Genomic DNA, 27,229 nt, shown 5'->3' on the forward strand with positions numbered 1-27,229 from the left:
CATGGTTATGCTGAAGGTGTACTCCCGAGTTTGGGGTAAAACGAGGCTTCTGATGAGCTCCTGTATTGTACTTTCCTTGTCCATACTTCCTCTTACGGCTCTCAATCTGCTGCTGCTTCCCTTCAATCATGAGAGCTCTATCTACCAACTCCTGGTAGTTGTTAAAAGTTGCCACCATCAACTGCATGCTCAGCTCATCATTCAGTCCTTCCAGAAACTTCTCCTGCTTAGCTGCATCCGTAGCAACGTCATCTGGGGCATAACGTGCTAACTTACTAAAATCCTCCACATACTGGCCAACGGTACATCCTCCTTGGCGTAAGTTGCGAAACTCACGCTTCTTCATGGCCATAGCTCCTGCTGAAACATGGGCAGTACGGAAAGCTTGCTGAAACTGGTCCCATGTGACAGTGTCAATAGGGTGTGTGGCTGTGTAATTCTCCCACCATGATGTTGCGGGTCCATCAAGCTGATGTGCGGCAAAACGCACTCTCTCTGCATACGTGCATCCTGCAGTGGTCAGCTCCCTTCCAACCTTGCGGAGCCAATCATCTGCCACAATCGGCTCGGTGCTACTGGAGAACACCGGCGGATTCGGCCTAAGAAAACGGGCTAAATGATCAACAGGTGGTGGTGGTGGGTTGTTGTTGTTGTTGCCTTGGTTCTGAACAAGCACTTGCATCAGGGCATTTTGCTGCTGAATCAACTGAGTGATCTCCAGTGGGAAAACAAATCCGGTGTCGCGTCTTGGAGGCATCTGATGGTTTAGAAAAGATGAGAAAATAGAATAGAATGAGGTCTAGAGGGAAACACTACCCATATGCACAAGAGACAAACACAATCATATCACTTCAATCAATTCACACAAGGCATACAATCGATCTAACTATCATTACAAAGTGCTTGGACTATACTATATATATGGTGGAATACTACAACTAATTTGGTGGTCTACTAGAAAAATTGCTCAGTCGAAGACTCCATGATATCTGCTCCGGCTTCATCCTCCAAATCATCATCACTGGGGTCCGAGTTGGTGTCGTCGATGATGATGTAATTCTCCGGGCAAGTAGAATCGTCGTCATCTCCTCCTGGTGCTGGGTCTCCCATGAAAACTCCTTGCTTCTTTGTCAGGTCGCCATTCTTCTTTACTAGTGCGACGATTTCCTCCATATAATCCTCGCGTGTAGCCTTGAGTTCTTCCTCTAGTTCCATGATCCTAGTCTTTGCCTTCTTCAGATCTATGATGTCTGCGCACATCTGGTTCTCCTGGCGACGAATGTGCTGGTTTAACTCCTGGATGAAAGCTGCAATAGATCTATCCTTCCTGGTGCTAATCATCTCCCATTGCTCGTCTCGGCGCCCACAAATCTGATAGATAGTATCCTTGAGTTTATTGTGGTACACTTCTCCAATGCGTCCCATGGTGATGTGGGCTGCCATGCTCTTTCCTAGACTCCAGGTTGGTGCATCAAAGGAAAACTCTATGGGCTCAGTGACTGGCGTGAACGTCCTTCCTGGAACTTGAACTTGAATCATCCAGCGCTCCTCTTCTGGTAGTGTGGCGTTGTAGGTCCCGGTGAAGCTTGGTATTCCGATGTTCAGGTACTTAGTAACTTCCTTTAAGTGTCATCCAAAAGGTGTATCCTCATCTGGTTGCGCGAACTTGTTCCTTGCATCCGCCATCCTAAAAGAGTGGAAGAAAGGAGAGGGGTCAGAAATGAGAAGAGAGTAGTGATCTAGGGATTTAGCTTAGTGGTCGTGTCCTACAGTCAGCGTGTGCTCTGATACCATCTCTGTAGCGACCAGACCTCAAACAGTCTAGTCTCCGTGCATCAGTGTCATCCCTGGATCGGTAATGCTGACACGCACAGTACTTTGAAGGATTTATAATAGAGTAGCAATCACACACTTATTACATCGAATAGTTCAAGAGAACTCATTACAATTAATACGGCTTAAGGCCATCTAAATACGATAACAGCGGAAGGCTTGGAAGATAAAGTGAGTCCATCAACTCCAACGGCATCACTGAGTATAAGACCACGACCTAAGGCTCCTTACTCGTCGTCTGAAAAGTCTGCAACATGATACGTTGCAGCCCGAAAATGGGTCAGCACATGGAATATGCTGGCAATGTAACACATAGAGAGTAATGAACAGAATAATGCTATCACTACATGCATATTTGGCTGGTGGAAAGCTCTATGGTTACAGTTTTGTGAAAAGCCAATTTTTTCCTACCACAAAGGAATAAATTTTATTTAACTATCATGGTGGTTGTTAAACATTGAGAAGGTACCTCCAACTCAATCCCAATTAAGAACGTGATTAACCCAATCAAATTAAATTAAGTAACATGATGATGAGATTCACATGATAATCCAAGAACTAGATACTCAAGATGTCCATAACCGGGGACACGGCTAACCATGATTAGATTGTACACTCTACAGAGGTTTGCGCACTTTTCCCCACAAGACTTGATCGCCTCCGCTTGATTTCTCGCACTACATGGTGTTTGAGAAATGGATGACCGAGACACAGTCTTTCAGAAACACTACTCTTTACTCCGGGTGGACAGTTACACCTACTTTCCCCTACATCTGCTAGCCCACCTCTTCAAGAGGTCATATAACCTACTCAACTATGCTAGAGCCCATAATAGCTTGTGGCTGCACACGGAAGTTTCTAGCATGAATAATCTCATGATCCCTTTGAGCCTGGGTGGCGGTCCATAGGATGATCACACGGGTACTCCGAGATATCCAAAAATACAGGCAACACTGGATTCTCCAGGTGCCTCAATCAACCCAGATGTTTATGTAAGTAGCCACCTTAAGTTGAACCATAAAATAATAATCTCACATCAGTCATGAAGAATTCACTCAAACCCAATCCACGTCTATGAGCATAGCATAGCAATATAAGCAAACGTAGAAGTAACTCCCAAGGGTTTGATAATAAACATGACAATAGGTACTACCTCTTCTACTTCCCAAAACCCACATATTAATCAGATCCTAATCATGCAATTGTTTGAGGATTGATCTAATGCAATAAAACTGGGTGGTAAAGCGGTATGATCAAAGTGTTACTTGTCTTGCTGATGATCCGTGAAACCTAGAGACTCGTAGTAGCACGCTTCGCACTCCGGGTACTCTATCGCAAACAAACAATACATACATAAGCAATCAAGCAAGGGTGCACAAGTAAAACTCAAAATAAGAGATCTAACCAGAAAGTTCAACTTAAGAACTCCGGTTTGTGAAAAGAATCAAATCGAACGAAGCAACGAAACTCAAACGGCGAAAGAAACAAGCTTCATTTACTAATTTGGACCTAAGTCAAATTTTACGTTAGCAAAAACTTGTTTGAGTTAGTTAAACGGAAAGAGGGTTTCAAGTTGGAAGTCTAGGTGCTTGAATCGCCTGATTCCGATAAACGAGCGAAAAGTTATACTAAAACGAAAAACAGATCGGAAATCGCGATCAGAAATAATCGCGGAAAATCCGAGAAAAAGAAAAACTGACGAACAGGCTAACGAACGAACGTTAGCTGTCTGCAAAAAAACGAAAACCGTTCGTTAAAACGAACGAACGAACGAGTGTTCGCTAAATAAACTAAACCGAAAAAAGAACGGATCTAGGGTTTTTTGTAAAAAAATGAACGAAAAACCGGACGGGAAAACCGAACGGTTTTCTCGAGGAAAACCGCCGGCGGCGAGGCGGCGGGTACCTCCGACGAGGGGGCGGCGGGGCGGCTCCGGCGGGCGGTGGGGTCGGCGGCGGCGGGGTCGACGGCGGGACGGCGGCAGGGCTCCCGCGTCGGGCGGCGGCGGCTCGGGCGACGGCGTCGGGCGGCGGCAGCGGCACGCAACGGCGGCGGCGGCGGCGGCGGCGGCTCGGGCTTAGGGTTAGGGTTTCGGCGGCTCGGGCGGCTTGGGCTATCGGGGCCGGGGGCGGCGCCTTATAAAGGCCTGGCCAGGCAATGTCCTAGCCGAACACGGCCCAAAGTCGGTTTCACGATTTTTTTTATAAATAATTTCGCGCAGAAAAGTAAATAAAAGAAATACTAAACAAACTCCAAAAATCCTGAAATAAATTTTCCCCGAATTCTAAAATCTAGCCAGACAAGATGAACATTTATTTCGGGCCTAAATACAATTTTCAAATTCAAATAAAATCCAAATAAAAATCAAATAATTGTTTTTAATATTTTTCCTCCAATATTTCATTATTTGTGGAGAAGTTATTTTATCCCCTCTCATATGTTTTCATATGAAATATTTTCGGAGAGAAAATTATTAAAAACAAATGATCCTATTTTCAAAATTTGAGAAAACCCAAATATGAAAATAACAAAATCCCCAACTCTCTCTGTGGGTCCTTCAGTTGCGTGGAATTTCTAGGATCGCAAATCAAAATGCAATAAAGTATGATATTCATGATGATCTAATGTATAACATTCCAAATTGAAAATTTGGGATGATACATTGCACTACACAAAACACTTTTGTTTTAAGAGTGTTTTGTGCAGTTCAACCAAAATGTCACACCGACAACGTTGCTTGATTGCTTGATCTTAGTGGAACTGCACAAGAGGAGATCTTACTTCATCTCCATGTTGGCAAATTTGGTTCAGATCTTCTTCTTGTGAGTTGTTTGAATTCCGCGTCATGAGAGGTCAGTACTAGCCTTCTTTCACATGATTCTGCAGTGTGCTTTCATATGTTGTGCTACTTGTATGGTAATGTTGCTTGATTTTAGTGAACTGCACAAATGGAGACAAGACTTCCAATCTGTATGTGCACCGTAATATCACATTGAGGTAAGATAAGGATATTTCACAACTGTTGGCCTGTATTTTGCCACTTTCATCAGAAAATTAATGTCATTGTTTAGTGTTATACTTGTGCAACCTAATTGACATGCCAAATCTTACGTTGAAGGCGAAGCTTGTCTATTATCGAACCAAGTGATGAAGGGGAAGAACAAGCGGAAGAAAAACAAAATTCAACTCCCGGTGCTATAGTGAAGCACTGGAACTGTGATGACACAAGTAATGATATAGTTTTGCATCTTAATTTATTGCTATGGCTGGAACGAGCAACTGTTTTGCCACTGATTTGATGCCACTCTTAATGTAATACGTAATTATCTCTACTTGTGCAAACAGGGATCTTCTTTGAAGATACCATATATTTTAGTGGAACTGCACAAGAAGATGTTGGAAACATTAAACTAATCGAGGAGTATATAGTAATCATGGCCACCACAGTAGATAGCAACAGATGGTTCCGGAGAAGTGCTTCATCTGTATGCTCTACACAATAAGCCTCCTAACAAAGGTTGGTACTCGCCCACTGATTTCATCCATATGATTGAGCTTTGTCATCTCTATTGGTGTTGTGCTACCGTTTAGATACTGTCATCAAAAAGTGGTATTGTCCTTGAGAAGTGCTTCATCTGTGTTGTTTTAAATATTTCCTTTCCTTTTTTTGAGAAAACAGGGATGCTAGCATTTAGTTGTCCTCTTGTCTTTGCACAACAGGATCATCCTCCTCTGAAGAAGAATATGGAGTACGTGAAGTGACTAGTTCCGATTATGCCAGGATCAAGAAGCCATGTCTATCTTCTCATCAGAAGGAGCAGTTGAAGGATGGTTACATTACCCCCCACAAGACCAAACTAACTTCAGCTCAGAAGGACTGACAAATCTCCATTTTCTTGCTATGATGCGCGAGTACAATGTTGTTCTAGGATTCTTTCCGGTGAGTTCCATTTTTCTAAAAGTGTGCTCTACGTGGACCATGTAGGTGCCTGTTTAAACTGTCAATTCATATTACAGTTTGCTTTATACTAATCACTTTTTTTGTATTTGTGCAAACAGGGGTGCTCAGCTTGATTTCAATGGGAACTGCACAAAATGTTCATGAATACATCGAATCATTCATTTCCACCACAAGAAAGGAGGTGCCACACGAATTTGGTTGATTTTGGTGGAACTGCACAAGAAGAACAACTGGTTTATTTAGCACGAGGTGCCATGTCAATGTCCGAACTGATGGCAAACCCTGCCCACTCCACAATCGTAGGCATTTGATATTTTGGAATGGGACAACCTTGTCAAATTTTGCTCATTGATTTTAGCAAGAAGACATGCGTTTGATATTTTCGAATGGGACGCCCTTTGCTGTCAGCAGCGTCGATCCATTTTTTCTTTAGTTGTGAAGTAAATATTGGCTCTGACATGTGAATCGCTGAGATGCATAATCATTGATTGTTTTGAATGTTCTCTATGAATTGCCAGGCTTGTGTGTTTGATTGCAATGTACAGGAAAGCTAAAAAGATGCTCAAACTCTTTGTACTCCTTCTGTTCCTTTTTACTTCGCACATTGTGAAAGTGCATACTTTTTCTATAAGATTGGTCAAAGTAAAGATACTTTGGCTGCAGACAAAACTTGTATGCGGACTAGAAAGGACCGGAGGGAGTTATGTTAAACTGCTGCAAACGAGGTGATCACCCTGGGAATAATGCTAGTACGTATTGTTTTGCATGTTCATCCAATGCCACTGATACAAGAATTCGAACTAATCGAAATAAATTCATTCATACACGGTCGGATTTCATATAAACATGCCGGGTTTCATTACATTTCATACATTCTTCAACTAAAAAGGGGTGCGCTGGAGGTATAATTAATTAACCGAAGCTATCCACATGTGTCCGGCTGAGCCGAACAGAAGCTTCAGTGACTTAACTGCAGGTGCAGTTGCGTAACTGACATGTGGCCCAGATGCCTGTTGGGCCCACGTGTTAGTCAGCCAACTGCACGAGCAGTTAAGTAGAAGCATCGTCCTTCTCCAACATAGCTCTCCGACCCCACGTCGCCGCCAAGAAGCTAACCGGCCGTCAGTGGTCAACCCGCCTAGCTTGTCATAGCGATTAGGGCAACTAGGAGCCCAATGATCAGGATCCCCACATGAAAAACACCTTTCTTCTTGTCATTCTTCTTCTTGAAGTTCGTGTGTTGCACAGCCTTGTTCTTCCCATCAAACTTTGCTTTACCATCAAACTTGCCCTTGTTCTTGAACTTGTGGGGCTGGAAGTTCTTCTTCTGTACCAGATTGGCACGAGATCCTCCCTCAATTCCTGGAGCATGTGTGTCCTTTGCTCTCGCCTTTTCTTCCACATCAAGAGTGCCAATGAGATCCACGAAGGAGGAAGCTTAGTGATGATACCTCCGGCAACAAACTTGTCCGATAGCATACAACTGAAGTGCTCAAGTTCTCTAGCAAATGACTGTATCTCATGAGCTTGCTCAACCATGGAGCACTCTTCAATCATCCTGTAATCATAGAATTGCTCCATGATGTACAGCTCAATGCCAGCAACCGGAGGGTAACAGCGGTGGCCTTACTTGGACCCGAGCGGCGACGACCTACCATGTTATACTCTTCCTCGTTTTCTGTGTGGCGCGGCCTCGTTGGCAGCGGGGCGGGGCCTCGGCGGAGCCGGCGATGTCCTCTGTCTCGTTGCCAACGGGCAGCGCCTCGGCGGAGCGGGGGAAATCCTCCCCCTCGTTGACGGCAGGGTGGGGCCTCGGCGGAGTCGGCGGTGTCCTCTGCCTCGTTGTTGGCGCCGCGGGGCCTCGGCGGAGCAGGGCCTCGTCGACGCCAGCGGATCGGGGACTCATCGGAGCCGTCATTGTCCTCTGTCTCGTCCTCGGTCTCGCCAAACAGCGCCTCGCCCGCTTCATCACCCTCTTTGTAGGCGGCCGCAGCCTCCGCCACCCGGATGCGGTACCGCCAGCGCTCGAGGGGGCCCTCGCGGGCGGAGCGCTACGAGTCGAGCAGCGCCTCCTGCTCCGCCCGCTCCGCGGCGATCTGCTCCTCCGCCTGCAGGTGCTCCTGGAGGAGATGGTGGTTGTAGGCGGCGTCGGCCTGCGCCTCTCGGAACTGCTCCTCACGCTTCTGCCTCACCGTATCCATATATTGGGCACGAGCCTCGCCGATGGTCATGGTGCAATGCACCGGCGAGGATGGCGTGGAGGAGGGGGTTGGCGCCGGATCATCGACTACCATGTTCTCCATTGGGACGTCGTCGTCCTCCGGCTGCCAGCCGGCCAGCCAGTCGGCAGCAATGGCTGCCATCTCCTTCTGGTCCGTCGTCCGCCCGTCCCGAAGAGCGCTGGAGCATGAGGAAGCCATGGTGGGCAGTAGTGGTGTGGACAGGAAAAAGGGAACGGATGCGGTTGACTACGGCTATGGCCAGCCCAGCAGTTTATATAGCAATGGTGGGCGGCGGAGGGACGGACATGTGGCGCCGGAGTAGCCGCCTCAGCAACCGCGTATCATTAATGTGGGCGGCAGAAGGACGGACGGATGGCACTTGTGTCATTTGAAGGCGGAGCAATCGCCTGCACCAGGAAGCGGGGCGGGCGGAGCTGACCATTTCGGGCGGAAAGCACGCGCGGGCGAGGGAGGCGGTCTGGGTGGGCAAGGCAGTAAGACTCGTGCTTGGCAGTGGGTCGGTCCAGCAGCCGTACATGCTGGCGCGCCAGCTAGCTCGTCGAGCTGAGCGACGACAATCAAACGATGGACGTAGCTTCCGACCAGGAGTCGGCGCCACTTTCCAAGCCGGTTCATGCCGTGTTCACCATAGAGCAGGTGCGGCCGCACTTCGACGCCCTAATGGCGGAAGAGCTACCAGCGCAGGAGGACCTCTGCTGCAACCTCCGTCTCCTCAACAAGCACCCGTGAACAAGCGAACGACAATGCCGTCGTGGACATGTGGCCCTATGATCCTGGCTTCCCGAATGAGCAGCGGGCGCTGTATCAGACCATCTGTAGGGCCCGCGAGGCCCTCTCCATCGTCCTTCAAGTTGTTGCGCTCACCATGGCGACGCCGTCTCGCGTTGTCAACATGGTCAACGGACATGAGGATGAGGAAATGACTTTACTTGGAGAGGATGACAGTTGGGACCCACCAGGACCACAGCCGCACGTACGCAAATGCCTCCTTATTAGTATATAAAACTATATTTTTTTTGCTTCCTCCTGGTTTCCTGACATCACGGTCCCACACCATTGTCAACCTATGTAGTCAATAAACGAGAGAATTGCACAAGAAGCGGCCGACAGCTGGGACCAAGCAGCTCGAGCAGTATTTGTGTTTTTGAGGTGTGAGCACTGTAGAGTTTTTCTTGAGCGATGTTTAGCCCAGATATTAATTTTTCTCCTCTGAAAAACAACAAAAACATCGCTGCAGCTATTAAATGGGCGGGCTGTGGCCCGTCTAGCCCAGGCCAGATATACAGCCCAGATATTAATTTTTTTCAACCTGAAAATGGCTAGCCTAGCTATACTTTTTTTAGGAATACCCAGGCAAGGTCAAGTTGTTATTCGCCGCCCCGCTGGGCTGCAAATCTTTCCTAGGAGGGATGCATTAGGCTTAACAAGAAAATGGGCTTTAAGAAATAATAAATGGGATGTAATTGTGAAAACTGGGCAGTAACTATAAAAAATGCACCAAACACGTAATTACTTTATAAAATATTAGTTTTGGATATTGAAAATTTTAATTTCATTAATTGTTACGAGCGCAATGTTTCGTTGGATTTTTACGTAATATAAATTTATATTGAAATTGTATTTAATCTGACTAGAAATTTCGGGATAAAAATATTTCGGATCCCATCAAAATGTGGGAAATTTTATTGAATTCCCGTTTTGAATGGTTGGTTGAAATGGGATGTACTTTTAACAAACTGTAAATGGGTTGTAGTAAATTCGATTAGAATTCAAAAATTGGCTGCACATTCTTACAAATCTCAAATGGGCTATAAGTTCTCTGCCACACACTTGTGGCCTTACTAAGTTGTCGCGTCCCCTCAAAAAAAAAGATAGTTGACGCGTATGCAAGGCTTTGTCAACTTATAGTCAACACACGGTTCTAGCAGCAGTGGCCGTTGGATGTCCATCCAACGGATGCCGTGCTTCTTCTTCAATCTCGGATATTCTAGCTTCACCCGCCCAAAAAATGATTCCTCCCCCTGACATCTGGGGCGCACCGTTTTGGAAGCTGACCTGTGGGCCTACTAAGTTGACGCGTACCAAGGGCTTTATCAACTTAGTCAATATAAACGATTCTAGCTGTAGTGACCGTACGAGGTCCATCCAACGGCCGTCGTCCTTCTTCAACCTCTGGTCTTCTTGCTCCAGCCGCCCAAAGCAGCACCGGTCGTGTCGCCTGCTCCTGCCTCCCGTGGCCGGCTGTGCTACCGCGGAGGCCTCACCGCCCCCTACTACTCCCACCGCTGGCCAGGCCATCCCTTGACTCACCCACACCCCCTGTTATTCTGCGGCGACGGCAGCCTCACACCGCAGTCGAACCAGTGAACCCATGTACTCCTCTCCGTGCGGGTCCCACTGCCGCGTCTTCCTTGGCTCCGTGTCGTCTCCTTTCTAGGCCTCGCCGTCGTCCACCGCCGTGGTGCTCTCGGCGCGGCGTGGTCAATGTGGTCAACGACCGACTTCCATCGGAAGAGTACTGTACGTGGAGAGGCTGACAGCTGGGTCCACGGTAGCCGCAAGGAAGAGCCTCCTTATTACGCGCAAAATAATTATTCCTGCACCTGACAGCGGGGACCCACCGTACGGGCCACCGTATTTCGCGAAAAAAACATTTCCCTCCTGACTGCTCGGACCCACCAGCTACATCTTCGCACGCAAGGAAGTGCGTCCGGGCAAAAAAACGATTCACCCCCCTGACTGCTGGGACCCACCAGCTACATCTTCACACGCAAGGAAGTGCGTCCGGGCAAAAAAACGATTTGCCTCCCTGACTGCTGGGACCCACCAGCTATATCTTCACACGCAAGGAAGTGCCTGACAGTTGGGACCCACCTGGTCGAAGCGTACGTAGCGTTGTCATTCTGGTCGCGAACGTGTACGTACATACTGGTCGATGTAGAGCGCGCACGTGTCCTAGTAGAGGCGCGCATGTAGCATGTACACGTACGTACAGCGGCCGGTGTGCAAGAAAGAAAATACGGCCACGTACGTACATACGGGTGGGGTCTCGAACGCCTACTCGCGCATACGTATGCCCAGGGCTCGTGTACATGGCTGGGTCGGAACGGAGAAACAGCGTCGTCGTCGCCCGCAAAAAAAACAGCATCATCGTCGTGTTCATGGGGAGGCAACGGAATGCATCGTGTTCATCGGGAGGCAATAGAACGCGTGGGAGCCAACCGGCTTGGACGGAACAACCGATGGAAACGAGGCATGGCGTACCGCAAAACGGAGGAAACGGCCTTGTGTTCGACCGGCCACGTTCGAAACGGGATCCTGTTCATCGGGAGGGGTCGGGCGTACCGCAAAACGGAGGAAACGGACCTCCTACGATCGAAACGGGGGTCCTGTTGATCGGGAGGGGTGTGACATACCACAAAACGGAGGAAATGGACTTGTGTTGGAGCGCTACGGTCGAAATGGGGGTCCTGTTCATCGGGAGGGGTGTGGCTTACCGCAAAACGGGACTCCACGGGATACTTTTCATCTCCACCATCGACCCCCTCCAGCCTCCACGGGCTACTATTCATCCACCGTCGACCTCCTCCAGCCTCCACATGTGACTATTCATCCACGGGCTCCTGTTCATCCAGCCTCCACCGTGCGCTACTCCACCGGCTACTGTTCAACCAGCCCTCTCCACGGGCTCCTGTTCAACCACCCCTCCACGGGCTACTTTTCATCTAGCCCTCCACCGTCTACTGTTCATCCAGCCCTCCACGGGGTGGTCCTGTTCATCCAGTCCTCCACAGGGTCCTGTTCATCCAGCCCCAACCGGCTCGATCGATCGGGGGTCCTGTTCATCCAGAGGCAACACCACAGGGTCCTGTTCATCCACCCCCACAGGGAACTGTTCATCCAAACCCCCCCCCCCAGCAACGCTCACTGTTCATCCAGAGGCAGCATCGATCGGCTTCAGTTAGCAGCAGTAGCGAAGGAATCACTCGATCGGGTTCAGTTAACAGCCATCGATCGATCGCTCAGGTTCAGTAACGCGTAGCCTGCAGTGCAATCGCTCGGGTTCAGTTAGAGCCCAATGCTTCGCACCCACGCGCGTGCGCGTACGAGAGAAACGCACATTGCTCAGCCCCAACCACCAAACGTAACCGGGAACACCCCGATATTTTCCTCGCCCTCGCTTCTACCATGGTTTTTTCCGTCATGGACGGCCCAAAGAATGTCATGCAGCTGCGTCTCCAGCCCGCCCAGGACGAAAAGCCCATTTTCTGTCATGAGTTTTTGTCATAGAAGTAGGATCCCACCACATCTATGATGATACCGGGTTTTGTCACAATTATCGTCATAGAAGTGTCATAAGTATGACAGAAAAAAATTCGTTCGACCAAAATGTCACGGATGTGTCTTTTTTTTGTAGTGTACAAGCAAGTCTCCAATCTATGCACATGCACAAACAATGAAACACCTACACCCAAGGCGATAAAGGGGTTGTCAAATCCTTCACGGCCACTTGCAAGGATGAGATCTGATAGAGATAGATATAAAAGATTACTAAAACGTAAAACAAAGTAAAAACAAATAAATTGCAGCAAGGTATTTTTTGGGTTTTTTGGTTTATAGATCTGAAAATATATGATGGAAAATAGACCCGGGCGCCATAGGTTTCACTAGAGGCTTCTCTCTTGAAAGAAATCATACGGTGGGTGAACAACTTACTGTCGAACAATTGATAGAAAAGTCCAAAGTTATGACGATATCCAAGGCAATGATTATGAATATAGGCATCACGTCCGTGTCAAGTAGACCGACTCCTGCCTGCATCTACTACTATTACTGCACACATCGACCGCTATCCAGCATGCATCTAGAGTGTTAAGTTCATAAGAATGGAGTAACTCCATAAGTAAGATGACATGATGTAGAGGGATAAACTCAAGCAATACGATGAAAACCCCATCTTTTTACCCGTGATGGTAAAAATAAAATACGTGCCTCGCTACCCCTACTATGTCACTGGGTCAGGACACCGCAAGATTGAACCCAAAACTAAGCACCTCTCCCATTGCAAGAAGAACCAATCTAGTTGGCCAAACCAAACCGATAATTCAAAGAGAAATACAAAGATATTTAATCATGCATAAAAGAGTTCAGAAAAGACTCAAATAATATTCAAAGATAATCTGATCACAATCCACAATTCATCGAATCTCAACAAACACACCGCAAAAGAATATTACATCGGATAGAACTCCGAGAACATCGAGGAGAACAAGGTATTGAAGATCATAGAGAGAGAAGAAGCGATCTAGCTACTAGCTATGGACCCGTAGGTCTGTGGTAAACTACCCACGCTTCATCAGAAGGGCAATAGAATTGATGTAGATGCCCTCCGTTATCTAATCCCCCTCCGGCAGGGTGCCGGAGAAGGCCCCAAGATGGGATATCACGGGAATAGAAGCGTGCGGCGGTGGAAAAGTATTTTGGTGGATGCTTCTGGTGTTGGGGGGATATTTGGGTATTTATGGAGCGAAGATTAGGGTTAGGAGGTCTACGAGGGGCCCCACAAGCCTAGGGGGCGCCCCCTGGGTGCGCCCCTAGGGCTTGTGGCCACCCCGTAGGTGTTTTGGCCTCCTCTCCAAGTTTCCTGGGTGTCTTCTGGTCCAAGAAAAATCATCGCAAAAGTTTTATTCTGTTTGGACTCCGTTTGATATTCCTTTTTTGTAAAACTCGAAAACAAGAAAAAACAGAAACTGGCACTGGGCTCTAGGTTAATAAGTTAGTCCAAACAATAATATAAAATAGCATATTAATGCATATAAAACATCCAAAACAAATAAACATGGAACAATAAAAAATTATAGATACATTGGAGACGTATCAAGCATCCCCAAGCTTAATTCCTGCTCGTCCTCGAGTAGGTAAATGATAAAAATATAATTTTTGATGTGGAATGCTACCTAACATATTTATCCATGTAATTTTCTTTATTGTGGCATGAATATTCAGATCCATAAGATTCAAAACAATATTTTAATATTGGCATAAAAACAATAATACTTCAAGCATACTAATAAAGCAATCATGTCTTCTCAAAATAACATGGCCAAAGAAAGTTATCCCTACAAAATCATATAGTTTGGCTATGCTCCATCTTCATCACACAAAGTATTTTATCATGCAAAACCCTGATGACAAGCCAAGCAATTGTTTCATACTTTTGATGTTCTCAAACTTTTTCGACTTCCACGCAATACATGAGCGTGAGCCATGGAAATAGCACTATAGGTGGAATAGAATATGGTGGTTGTGGAGAAGACAAATAGAAGGAGAAAGTCTCACATCAACTAGGCGTATTAACGGGCTATGGAGATGCCCATCAATAGAATTAATGTGAGTGAGTAGGGATTGCCTTGCAATAGATGCACTAGAGCTATAAGTGTGTGAAATCTCAAAAAGAAACTAAGTGGGTGTGCATCCAACTCGCTTGCTCACAAAGACCTAGGGCAATTTGAGGAATCCCATCATTGGAATATACAAGCCAAGTTCTATAATGAAAAATTCCCACTAATATATGAAAGTGAAAAAATAGGAGACTCTCCATCATGAAGATCATGGTGCTACTTTGAAGCACAAGTGTGGAAAAAGGATAGTAACATTGTCCCTTCTCTCTTTTCTCTCATTTTTTGGTGGGCTTCTTTGGCCTCTCTTTTTTTGTAAAGTCCGGAGACTCATCCCAACTTGTGAGGGAATCATAGCTTCCATCATCCTTTCCTCACATGGGACAATGCTCTAATGATGATGATCATCACACTTTTATTTACTTACAACTCAAGAATTACAACTCGACACTAGAACAATATATGACTCTATATGAATGCCTACGGCGGTGTACCGGGATCTGCAATAATCAAGAGTGACATGTATAAAAATTATGAACGATGGCCTTGCCACTAATACTATGCCAACTACTTGATCATGCAAAGCAATATGACAATGATGATATGTGTCATAATAAACGAAACGGTGGAAGTTGCATGGCAATATATCTCAGAATTGCTATGAAAATGCCATAATAGGTAGGCATGGTGGCTGTTTTGAGGAAGGGTATATGGTGGGTGTAATGCACCAGCGAAAGTTGCATGGTACTAGAGAGGCTAACAATGGTGGAACGGTGAGAGTTCATATAATCCATGGAATCAACATTAGTCATGAAGAAATCACATACTTATAGCAAAAAATTATTAGTCATCGAAATAAAGTACTACACACATGCTCCTAGGGGGATAGATTGGTAGGAAAGGACCATCGCTCGTCCCCGACCGCCACTCATAAGGAAGACAATCAAAAAATAAATCATGCTCCGACTTCATCACATAACGGTTCACCATGCGTGCATGCTACGGGAATCACAAACTTTAACACAAGTATTTCTACCAATCCACAAATTACTCACTATCATGCTCTAATATCACCATCTTTATATCTCAAAACAATCATAAGGAATCAAACTTCTCATAGTATTCAATGCTCTTTATATGAAAGTTCTTATTATATCCCTCTTGGACGCCCATCATATTAGGACTAAATTCATAACCTAAGAAAATTACCATGCTGTTTAGAGACTCTCAAAATAATATAAGTGAAGCATGAAAGTTCAACAATTTCTATAAAACGAAGCCACCACGGTGCTCAAAAAAGATATAAGTGAAGCACTAGAGCAAACTGCCTAGCTCAAAAGATATAAGTGAAGCACATAGAGTATTCTAATAAATTCATGATTCATGCATGTCCTCTCAAAAGGTGTGTACAGCAAGGATGGTTGTGGAAAACTAAAAATCAAAGACTCATATCATACAAGACGCTCCAAGCAAAACACATATCATGTGGTGAATAAAAATATAGCCTCAAGTAAATTTACCGATAGAAAGAAGACGAAAGAGGGGATGCCATCCGGGGCATCCCCAAGCTTAGATGCTTGGTTCTCCTTGAATATTACCTTGGGGTGCTTTGGGCTCTTGCCACTTCTTATTCTGTAGTCCATCAAATCTTTACCCAAAACTTGAAAACTTCACAACACAAAACTCAAGAGAAAACTCATGAGATCCGTTAGTATAATAAAATAAATCACCACTTAGGTACACTTGTGAACTCATTTTTTATTTATATTGGTGTAATATCTACTGTATTCTAACTTCTCCATGGTTCATACCACCCGATGCTACCCATAGATTCATCAAAATAAGCAAACAACACATAGAAAACAGAATTTGTCAAAAATAGAACAGTCTGCAGTAATCTGAAAACTTCGTATACATATGTTACTCCAAAAATTATGAAAACTTAGGAAAACAGAGGCAATTCATATATCAATCTTGTGTAGAAAAATCAGGATTTTATCACGCTTTTGTGATTTTTAACAATTCTGGCAATGGGCGGAAAAGTTTTTGTTTTTCAGCAAGATCAAATCAACGATATACCAAAGTATCCCAAAGGCTTTACTTGGCTCAAACAGTAATTAAAAACACCAAAACACAATTACTACCGAGGTAATAATGTGTATTTATTCAAGAACAGTAGCAAAAATAAAAAAACATAGAAATAAAATTGGGTTGCCTTCCAACAAGCGTTATTGTTTAACGCCCCTACCTAGGCATAAAACATAGATTTAAGTGTTATCATCTTTGGTATTCTTTTCCATAGATGTGTTCTTGTCAAACGGTTTTGGAAAGATAACTTGGAACACATTATCCATAGAAATTTTGGCATCATTAATCTGCCCATCTACGTACCTCCTTTGATTTCCGGCTACAATCCAAGCATATTGTTGATTAACATCATTGGAAACTTGTTGGATCATATCTAAGACGGGGATTTTATTTTTGAGATTTTCATCAAAAAAATTATTATTTCGAAAAAAATGTCTCAAACTATAGTCACTATTGTAAACAATCTCATCTATCACCAGTTTTTCATGGCTCATACCATAATGATAAAAAAATCCCTAGCTTCCCGTACTATGTGATCAAATTCATTCTTAAGAACATGGGTAGCTATCTTTTTAGCCTTAGGATCCTTTATAACGGGTAGCTCATAAAACAATCTTTGCAAGGTAGGATGACTACGGATAAATCTACTTTCAAATTTCAGAACTAATGCTGAAATTGCTTCTGCATAAGTTTTAGTTCTTTTAAGTATGGGAATATCATCGAGAGGCAAATTGCCTACACAATTGAAAAATTCTTGTATATGTTCTTTTCCCATAAAATCCCCTTACCCCAAACCAAAAGTTTTGGCATCCAGATTGCCGGTCCGTCCAATTTTAGGAGTTAGGCCATCATCTATTTCTGCCATACCAAAGTCACTCGTGATGATGAGTTCAAGCAAACAAAAGATCGGACGGAAAGAGGGCGAATAAAAAGGCAAATATTTTTTGTTTTTCTGAAAACGTTTTAGAAGTGGGGGAGAGGAAAATGGCAAATAATGTAATGCAAGAGATGAGAGTTTATGATGGGTACTTGGTAGGCTTGATGTAGAACCTCCCCGGCAATGGTGCCAAAAATTCTTCCTGCTACTTCTTGAGCTTGCGTTGGTTTTTCCCTTGAAGAGGAAAGGGTGATGCAGCAAAGTAGAGATCAGTATTTCCCTCAGTTTGAGAACCAAGGTATCAATCCAGTAGGAGGTACAAGCAAGTCTCCAATCTATGCACCTGCACAAACAATCAAACACTTGCACCCAACGCGATAAAGGGGTTGCCAATCCCTTCACGGTCACTTGCAAGGATGAGATCTGATAGAGATAGATATAAAAGGTAAATAAAAGAGCAAACTAAAGTAAATCTAAATAAATTGCAGCAAGGTATTTTTGGGTTTTTTGGTTTATAGATCTGAAAATATATGATGGAAAATAGACCCGGGGCCATAGGTTTCGCTAGAGGCTTCTCTCTTGAAAGAAAACATACGGTGGGTAAACAAATTACTATCGAGCAATTGATAGAAAAGTGCAAAGTTATGACGATATCCAATGCAATGATTATGAATATAGGCTTCACGTCTGTGTCAAGTAGACCGACTCCTGCCTGCATCTACTACTATCACTCCACACATCACCCGCTATCCAGCATGCATCTAGAGGGATAAACTCAAGTAATATGATGAAAACCCCATCTTTTTACCCTTGATAGCAACAATACAATACGTGCCTCGCTACCCCTACTGTGTCACTGGGTGAGGACACCGCAAATTTGAACCCAAAAATAAGCACCTCTCCCATTGCAAGAAGAACCAATCTAGTTGGCCAAACCAAACCGACAATTCAAAGAGAAATACAAAGATATTTAATCATGCATAAGAGAATTCAGAAAAGACTCAAATAATGTTCATAGATAATCTGATCATAAATCCACAATTCATCCGATCTTGACAAACACACCGCAAAAGAATATTACATAGGATAGAACTCCAAGAACATCGAGGAGAACGTGGTATTGAAGATCATAGAGATAGAAGAAGCCATCTAGCTACTAGCTATGGACCCGTAGGTCTGTTGTAAACTACTCACGCTTCATCGGAAGGGCAATAAACTTGATGTAGATGCCCTCCGTGATCGAATCCCCCTCCGGCAGGGTGCCAGAAAAGGCCCCAAGATGGGATCTCACGGGAACAGAGGTTGGAGTGGCGGAAAAGTATTTTGGTGGATGCTTCCGGTGTTGGGGGAATATTTGGGTAGTTATGGAGCGAAGATTAGGGTTAGGAAGTCTACGGGGGGCCCACAAGCCCCCCTAGGGCTTGTGGCCACCTCATAGGTCTTCTGACCTCCTCTCCAAGTCTCCTGGGTGTCTTCTGGTCCAATAAAAATCATCGCGAAAGTTTAATCCGTTTGGACTCCTTTTGATATTCCTTTTCGGTAAAACTCAAAAACAAGGAAAAAACAGAAACTGGCACTGGGCTCTGGGTTAATAAGTTAGTCCCAAAAATAAAATAAAGTAGCATATAAATGCATATAACACATCCAACGATAATCTAATAGAATGGAACAATAAAAAATTATAGATACGTTGGAGATGTATAAGTGGGTGAGGAGGTAAAAAGTGAAAAAGAACCCCTACGGGTGTATTTATAAAGTAAAAAAGAAGGAGAAGAGGCAGGCGTGAAAATAGAGGAGGCGCAGTAACTTTTTGAGTAAGGGACGCCTTGATTTTCAAGCCTAACAGATATTCACGAAAGATTCATTATGATGTCACACTTGAGCTTCTAGATTTCTGGAAGATGATGTCATGATTCAAAAGGGGTGGAAAATGACAAAGTGTGAAGGTATTATGAGCCAGAACTTATGACCCGGCCATGGTGCAGTTTTCAAAGAAAGGAAGATGACTCCGAGATATCACCGAACAGAAGATTGACATGAATAAATTCAAATCAATCTGGGGGATAATGTTGGGGATATAACCCCACGATATGACCCGCCCGTTTAGGGCAGAGTCATTCCTTGGCGACTTGACGAAAGGTGTGGTTTGATAACGGGTTAAGATGATCATGAGCTCAGGGCCCAGGAGATGAGTCGCCAGATGGGCTGACTCATGGCCCAGAAGCACAAGCCTCCAATGTGTGTCATGAAGCCAAGGAAGTTTCTCACTTAGGAAACAAGGCAAGTAGGAAACATACTAGAACACGGATTGTAGTATGGTCCGGACTCTGTTGTAAGCCCAGGGCCTCCAACTATTGATACGTCCATTTTGCATTATGTTTTCCTACTGTTATTTATAATGTTTTTATGCATAATAATGCTTTATGGAGTAATTCTAATGCCTTTTCTCTCATAATATGCAAGGTTTACACAAAGAGGGAGAATGGTGCCAGCTGGAATTCTGGACCTGAAAAAGCTATGTCAGAGTTACCTATTCTGCACATCTCCAAATGAGCTGAAAATTTATGGAGAATTGTTTTGCAATATATATAAAATACTGGAGCAAATAACTACCGGAGGAGGCCCACCAGGTGGGCACAACCCACCTGGGCGCGCCAGGCCCCCCTGGCGCCCTAATGCGGCTTGAACTATGTCGATATTTCCCCAAAGAGGAAGGGATGATGCAGCACAACTACGGTAGGTATTTCCTTAAGTGATAAAACCAAGGTTATCGAACCAGTAGGAGAACGACGCAACACTATGTAAACGGTACCTGCACACAAAGAACAAATACTTGCAAACCGACGCGTAAGAGAGGTTGTTGTCGGTGTACTAAAGTTTGGGCCCTTTGGTACCCCCTTACTTGTGCACGCGCAGTTGCAGCCGTACCCATGGCATGGCTTGACGGGGGGAGCTGGGGACAAGATACAAGACAATGAGGACGGCATCCAAGCCAGTAACCAGAGAAGAGAAGACGAGCTGACCCGATCTTGCCGGGACGGATTGCGAGACCCCGGCAAGATCCTTGACGGGACAACTTGCGGAGCACTGACAAAACCACCACCCTCGAGGTTGGGAGCTCTGACACCATCGACAATGTCAAGACTAAGACCCAGGGGCCCGTGTGTAGTGGCATGCAGATCTTTGTGAAGACTGGTGGCATGCAGATCTTCGTAAAGACTAGAAGACAAAGTTCCCAGCAAGGTCCGTGTCGGGGACGAATGCGAGGCCCCGGCAAGACTCTTGCCGGGGTCGGTTGCAAGGCCACAACAAGACTCGGCCGCCCAGTCACCACACCAGCGCGGTGGCTGACCTGCCAGCCTGGCAAGCACCTGCCTTGTGGCATGTAGATCTTCATGAAGATCCTACCACCTCTCCAGCACATCAGCTGGCCAGCTAACTTGGCATTGCATGCCTCGTCAGCCTAGACGCGTGTCAAGACAGGGCGGGGCGGCGACGGATGGGACGGGCTCTATTCCCATCCTCGATAAAGTTAGGGGGTACGTAAGCAGTGCATTTAATGCGTTTGTCCTAAGACGTCGGTGATAAACATAAACACTGTAGCTACTTTACACCTCTTGTGTGCCACTGTGACAACCCCTTGGACATATAAAAGGAGGCCCATGGCGTACTGGAGAAGGATTCGGACTTTTTGGACTTTTCGGCCCAGCCTGCATGCATAGCAGCTAGCCGAAGCTCAAGAAAGATAATACACACTCAAGCAGGACTAGGGTTTTATGCTTCTCGGTGGCCCGAACCTGGGTAAAGATCCATCGTGTCAATCGTTAGATCTGCTCTTTGCGTGCCCTTCTTCCCTGCCAAACCGTAGACGGGATCCACGTGACCCATAGGAGTCGTTTCCCCGATATCTTTGGCGTGCCAGGCTAGGGGAGACAGGTTCTGCAAACCTGATCTAGCGGTTAGCGCATCGTTTCCTTGATCACCATGGCTTCCAAAAAGAAGGGGATCACGGCGATCGGTTCGTCTGGAGCCGATCCGCCCGTGCCAGCACGGATGGGCGACGGGGTAGTCGTGGATGGTGGCGGAGGTGCGGATCGCGAGCATCCACAACATTCTGGCAACCGAAGCCAGGCGAGCGGCATCGTTCGTGCCCGAGACGACGAGCCGCGTGCCGCCGCATCCAAGGATGGAGCCGTGCCGCCTACGGGCGGCGCGGGGACCTCCAAGGGTGGAAACGCGACCTCCAAGACGGCCCCGCCGGCACATGCGCTGCGGTCTTCCCAGCTCGTGCGTGACGAGCAGGGCCATGGCATTGGTGACCTCGGGCGCTGCTGTAGGAAGAGCCCTCAACATCATTCTCGAGATGCGTAGGGCCGGCATGCACGCCCAGATGCTGGTCAAGACGGCTGTCGGCGTCCTGGGAATGGGGGTACCCAGACTTGCCTGCCTGCGGCCCATGGCATTGCTCCACCAACGGCCCGGTACAGCCCATCTTCATCAGCAACCACTCAAGACCCTCGCGAGGGGCCACGCCTCATGAGGCGGATGACACAAGACCTCCTCAGGGGCATCCTCACTAGGCTAGCTCCCAAGGGGTGGAGATATCAAGGCAGGGGCACCTTGCGTGGTTCGCGTGACGTGAGCCGTGACGACCGAAGCCAGGCGGGTGCCACCGAGCGCAGAGTACCAGTTTCCTCTTTGGTGCTGAAGAGGCAGGCACAGGCGAGGAGTCCCGAGGCATCAGGCAAAGGTTTCCATATCGGTGCAACAAGACCAAGACTAGCAGGACGGCAGGACCACCAGAGCCTTTGGCAGGCGAAGACCACCTTTTGTCAGGATAACTTGTACTAGTTGTCTCCCTTCAAAATTGGCCGTTGTGGGATCCCTTCCCGCCTAACATCTGGGAAGAGGACCAGGGCCTCTATAAATAGGACTAGCCACCACCATAGTCAAGGATCGGCTCATCTTGGATTGGATCCACTCCACCAAGGCCATCTCACCCGCTCTTCGAGTGCAAGAACACCTCTCCTCAGGAGGCTGTTCCCACCTTGTACTTGTTCATCCTCAGCCCACGAGGCAATCCACCACACCACACTGGAGTAGGGTATTACACCACAACGGTGGCCCGAACCAGTATAAACTCTCGTGTCTCTTGTTCTTTGGGTTCGGCGAGCTAGGCCTTGAGATCGCTGCGAGAGCGGGCTAGGGAGAGAGAGATCTTCATGCGCATCCCAGAGTTTGAACCTCAAGGGTTTGCCGGAGCCCCAAATCCGACATTTGGCATGCCAGGTAGGGGTGCGTTGAAGCCTTTCTTCCGTTGATCCACGCCCCACTGCTCCGCCGAATCCATGGCAGACGCTCGCCGAGCTCGTGCTGAGCGCCGGGCCATTCTTGCTACCCGCATCGCTCAGACGGCGCCCGTTGGCGGGCCTCCCCGCCGTTCTCCATCACCCACTGCCAATGCCGCCACCAGCCGGGCAGGGAACAAGCAGCAAGCTTCATCGCTGCACCCCTCCGTGCGGTGGGACGGACGCACCGCCACCCCGTCGCTGACTCCGGCCGGCTCGTCGTCCCACGCTCGTCGCGCGCCCACGGCCGCGCTGCCCATGGCACGCGAGCTCCTGCGTTACCGCCCGGCGACGACCTCTACAAGGACTGGCTGGACTGCATCGCCGAGCTCTTCAGCGCCGCTGGGGGCTCTCCCGCACCATCTCTCTCGTTGCCTCGCCCACCTCCAGCTGCGGGTGACATAGCTCACGGAGCACCTCCACCACCTCCGCGTCAAGACGGCGCCCTCGCACCAAGACGCGCGGTCCCGCGGCGTGACCCGCCACGCCGGGCGCCCGCGCACGAAGAGGGAAGCTGCCAAGAAGTCCCAAGGCTGCAAGAAAACGCTCCTGCGCTCCCAGCACCACTGCGTCAAGACCGCGTGCCGCCTGTGGTGGCGGCATGTGGATATCAAGATCAGGCTCCGCCTTCGCGACGGGCTCCAATGACCATGGCAGGCTGTCGTGCCTTCATTCCCGAGCTGCGCAGCGTCGTCTGGCCCGGCAAGTTCAAGCCAGACCTGCCTCCGCGCTATGACGGCACCCCTGATCCCGCTGAGTTCTTGCAGCTCTACGAGCTGAGCATTGAGGCGGCCAACGACAACGAAAAGGTCATGGCGAACTGGTTTCCCATGACCCTCAAAGATAGCGCGCGCTCGTGGCTCCTGAACTTGCCCGCGGGATCGATCTCCTCCTGGGGCGAGATGCGCGAGCATTTTGTCGCCAACTTCCAGGGCACTCGCGACTGCCCTCCGGTCGCAGGTGACCTGCGGCGCATCAAGCAGCAGCCAGGGGAAACATTGCAGAAGTACATCCAGCACTTCAACAGCGTTCGCCTCAAGATCCCCAAGGTGATGGACGAGGCCATCATCTCTGCATTCTCCGATGGCGTCCGTGACGTCAAGATGAAAGAGGAGCTCACCATCCACGAGGAACTATGCACGGCCCTGGAGATGTTCAACATGGTGACCAAGTGCGCAAGAGCTGAGGAAGGGCGCCTCTCCCTCCTCGAGCTTCCAGTCGCTGACACGGAAGACAAGAAGGCCAAGGACAAAGATGTGAAGCGCCAGGGGGTAACCGTGCTCGCGGCTGAGCCAGAGACAAAGCGCGGCCAAGACCACCCCGAGTCATCCAAGAGCAGCCGTCCGTTCTGCGCCTTCCACAACGTACACAGCCACAACACCAATGACTGTCAAGAGCTCAGGGCCATCTGCGATGGGTGCTTCGGTCGATGCCCTGAGCGCAGCGACTGCGGATACGGCCGGGGAGGAGGACGAAGTGGGGGACGCTGGGACGACTGCGGCCCCTACCAGGAGTGGCGCGATCGACCTCGTGAGGATCGCTGGCAGGACCAGCCTCGCGAGGGCGCCTGGAGGGAGCAGCCTCGTGAGGACCGCCCTCAGGGCAACGTTGGCCTCCCTCTGCTGCCGCCGCCGCCAAGGAGAAACAATGACCACCATCAGGACGAGGGGGCTGGGGGCTTCCAAGAGCCTCGTGCCATTTCCTGCATCTTGGGTGGTGCTTAGGCCCCAGCCTCCCAGCGCATCTTCAAGCAGTTCGCCCGCGAAGTGAACGCGACCCTTCCCAGGCTCGAGGCCACGCGCCCGCTCAGGTGGTCCAAGTGCGCCATTACGTCCAAGTCACCAAGACCCTCATCGACGGCGGCGCAGGGCTCAATGTCCTGTCCGTCGAGACGTTCGATCGCGTCCAGGTGCCATATGATCAGCTATAGCCTACCAAGCCCTTCTCAGAAGTGACCGACGGCTCCACCACCCCAATAGGGCAGGTCCGCCTCCCTCTCACCTTTGGCAAGCGCGACAACTACCGCACAGAGCTCATCGACTTCAACGTCACCCACATTCGCCTAACGTACAACGCCATCCTTGGGTATCCAGCCCTGAGAAAGTTTATGGCACTGACCCATCACGGCTACAACGTCCTCAAGATGCCAGGGACCAGGGGCGTCATCACGGCCGCCTGCGAAGAGAAGGATGCGGTGTGCTCCCCTGAGCGCCCTTACCAAGCTGCAGCAGCAGAAGACCCAGATAACGAAGGCGCCATCTACCCTCCTGAGGCCATCCCCAAGAAGAAGAAGCAGCTGCTCCACCAGGGGCCTCAGGAAAGCGGCGTTTCCAGCGGCACCACCTCAGGATCTACACCTGCAGCTGGGGCGCCTCCTTCCCTCGCATAGGAAGGCGCGCCCGGCGCCCTCCTCAGGATGGGCTTGGGGGCTCTCTTCTGGAGGGCCTCAGACCTAGCCAGCGTCACGAGGGAGGCGCTCGGGCACCACGTGGAGGCATGCTTCGCCGCATGTTTCCCTCAAGAGGGCACAAGGCGTGGAGCGCCTGGTGCTCAGGATTTCATCACCAAGGCGACTAAGGAGCTTCAGGAAGCAAGGACCATGCGTGGCGACCGCCGCCCACCCCCCGGCGCAGCTCCGCGTCCTGGCGAGGACGACGAGCTGCGCGTCTACGTCGACATCCCAGGGCTCAACAGGGATGCGTCTCAGGAGCGTCTCTGGCCTTCGCGCGTTGGTCGGTGCGAGGGTCCACCTCATAGCTACGTTTGCATGCCATTTGGCTTGCCGAACGCTGCTGTCACCTTCCAGCGCCACTTACGGAGCGTTCTGGCGGCTCAGGAGGCCAGGCATCATGCAGTCCTGGAGGAGATGGTGATGGTTCTTCAAGAACCACCCGAGCCCCCAGAGCCTCCTGAGGCTCAGGGCCCTAGCGGCTCGTGGGGAACGACCTCCCCAGCACACATCTTCAGCTGCTTCAACACCTCTTCAGCAATGGTACCAGGTGACTCTTTCCGGTTCGCTCAGCTGGGGGCGCCCCTCGGGCTGCATCATCCCCAGGCCACTCGGGTCTATCCCAGTGGCATGTATCATTCTTACATCTATCTGAACTAGCTTATCCTCTTGCATGGATTACCTTCTAATCACCGCCTGCTTACTCATTGCCCCTCGTGGCCACTGCATTGCTGGCCGGCTTCCTGCTCATCCCACAACGGGGGCTACACACGTCAGCACGGTGCTTGTGCTCGGGTCCGTCCCTGCAACGCTGACAAACCTGAGAGGCCGAGCTCTGGCTCGAGGCACGCCCCGCGCACGTCACCTCACCAGGCCCTCAGTGCCTTCATCTTCTTGCGGAAAGAGCGGCGGCAGGGCAGCGAACGCGATTGTAGCCCGTACTCTCCCCTTGTGCTGACTTGCAGGAATCTCTGGAGCTTAATTAAGGGCGGTACCGCAAGCCCCTCCCTTTTCTCATGCAATTCGCTTGCACGTTAAAGGGGGGCTCCTGAGCATTGCGCCTCAGGGGCTTTTACTGGCTCTCCAGCCCTCACCCCCTTGCCTTGACCACGGCACCGTGACCTGGCATACTAGCGGCGGCTGAGCCCACTCGAGGGCCTGGACCCGAGGACGCAAAGCACATAGAAGAGTGTGAAAAGGAGGGGGAAGCTCGCGCGGGCCTAACCCGGCTACACTGCAGCCACTGACGCATGAATCGGGCGCTGCGCAAGGGATCGATCCAGGATCGCTAAGATAAGTCTCGCACTCAAGCCAGCCCAGCGCTGTGACATAGGATTTCCATCTCTTGCAGCCTTGCTACGGCGACATCGCCTTCCTTTCCTACCTTCGGGTAGTTGCTTGCATGCTAAAGGGGACCTCTTGAGCATCACGCCTCAAGAGCTCTCACCGAACCTCGGGCCGCTCACCTCCTGGCCTTGACCACGGCATCGCGAGGCATACCAGCGATGGCTGCAGCCTGCCTGGGGACTGGGACCTGTCGGCGTAGAGCACTAAGCTACCAAGAGGTTGGAAAGGGAGGACCAAGCCGAAGCAAGACACGCAATCATAAATCTTTGTAATAAGGATGATATTGACACAAAAGGCACTACAAATTCTTTACACACCCCCATGGGGTTCATCTCGATTCCTCGCAGTGAACAAAAAGAGAAGACTGTCAGAAGTCGTATCTACCGACGTTGCCGCCGACGCCATCAACAGTGGGCCACGGGAGGCCGACGCCAACCCCATCCAGATCAGCGACGACGACGGGCGGACGCTCCTGCTGCACTCCGGGCGCGCCGAGAGCTCGGTGGCGCGTAGCTGTCGTCGCTCATCTCTGGAGACTCGTCGGGCTCAGGAGAGTTGCTGGACTCCCAGGCGCCATCGCTGCTGCTGGAGGTAATGTCAGCAGGACCGAGGGCGGGGCCAGCGCCTGCCGCTGCGCCGTCCCGGCTACCCCCTCCGGGGCAGCATTCCAGGCGACGGCCTTCCT

This window comes from Aegilops tauschii, chromosome 1 (assembly GCF_002575655.3).
Source record: "Aegilops tauschii subsp. strangulata cultivar AL8/78 chromosome 1, Aet v6.0, whole genome shotgun sequence".
NCBI classification, from domain to species: domain Eukaryota; kingdom Viridiplantae; phylum Streptophyta; class Magnoliopsida; order Poales; family Poaceae; genus Aegilops; species Aegilops tauschii.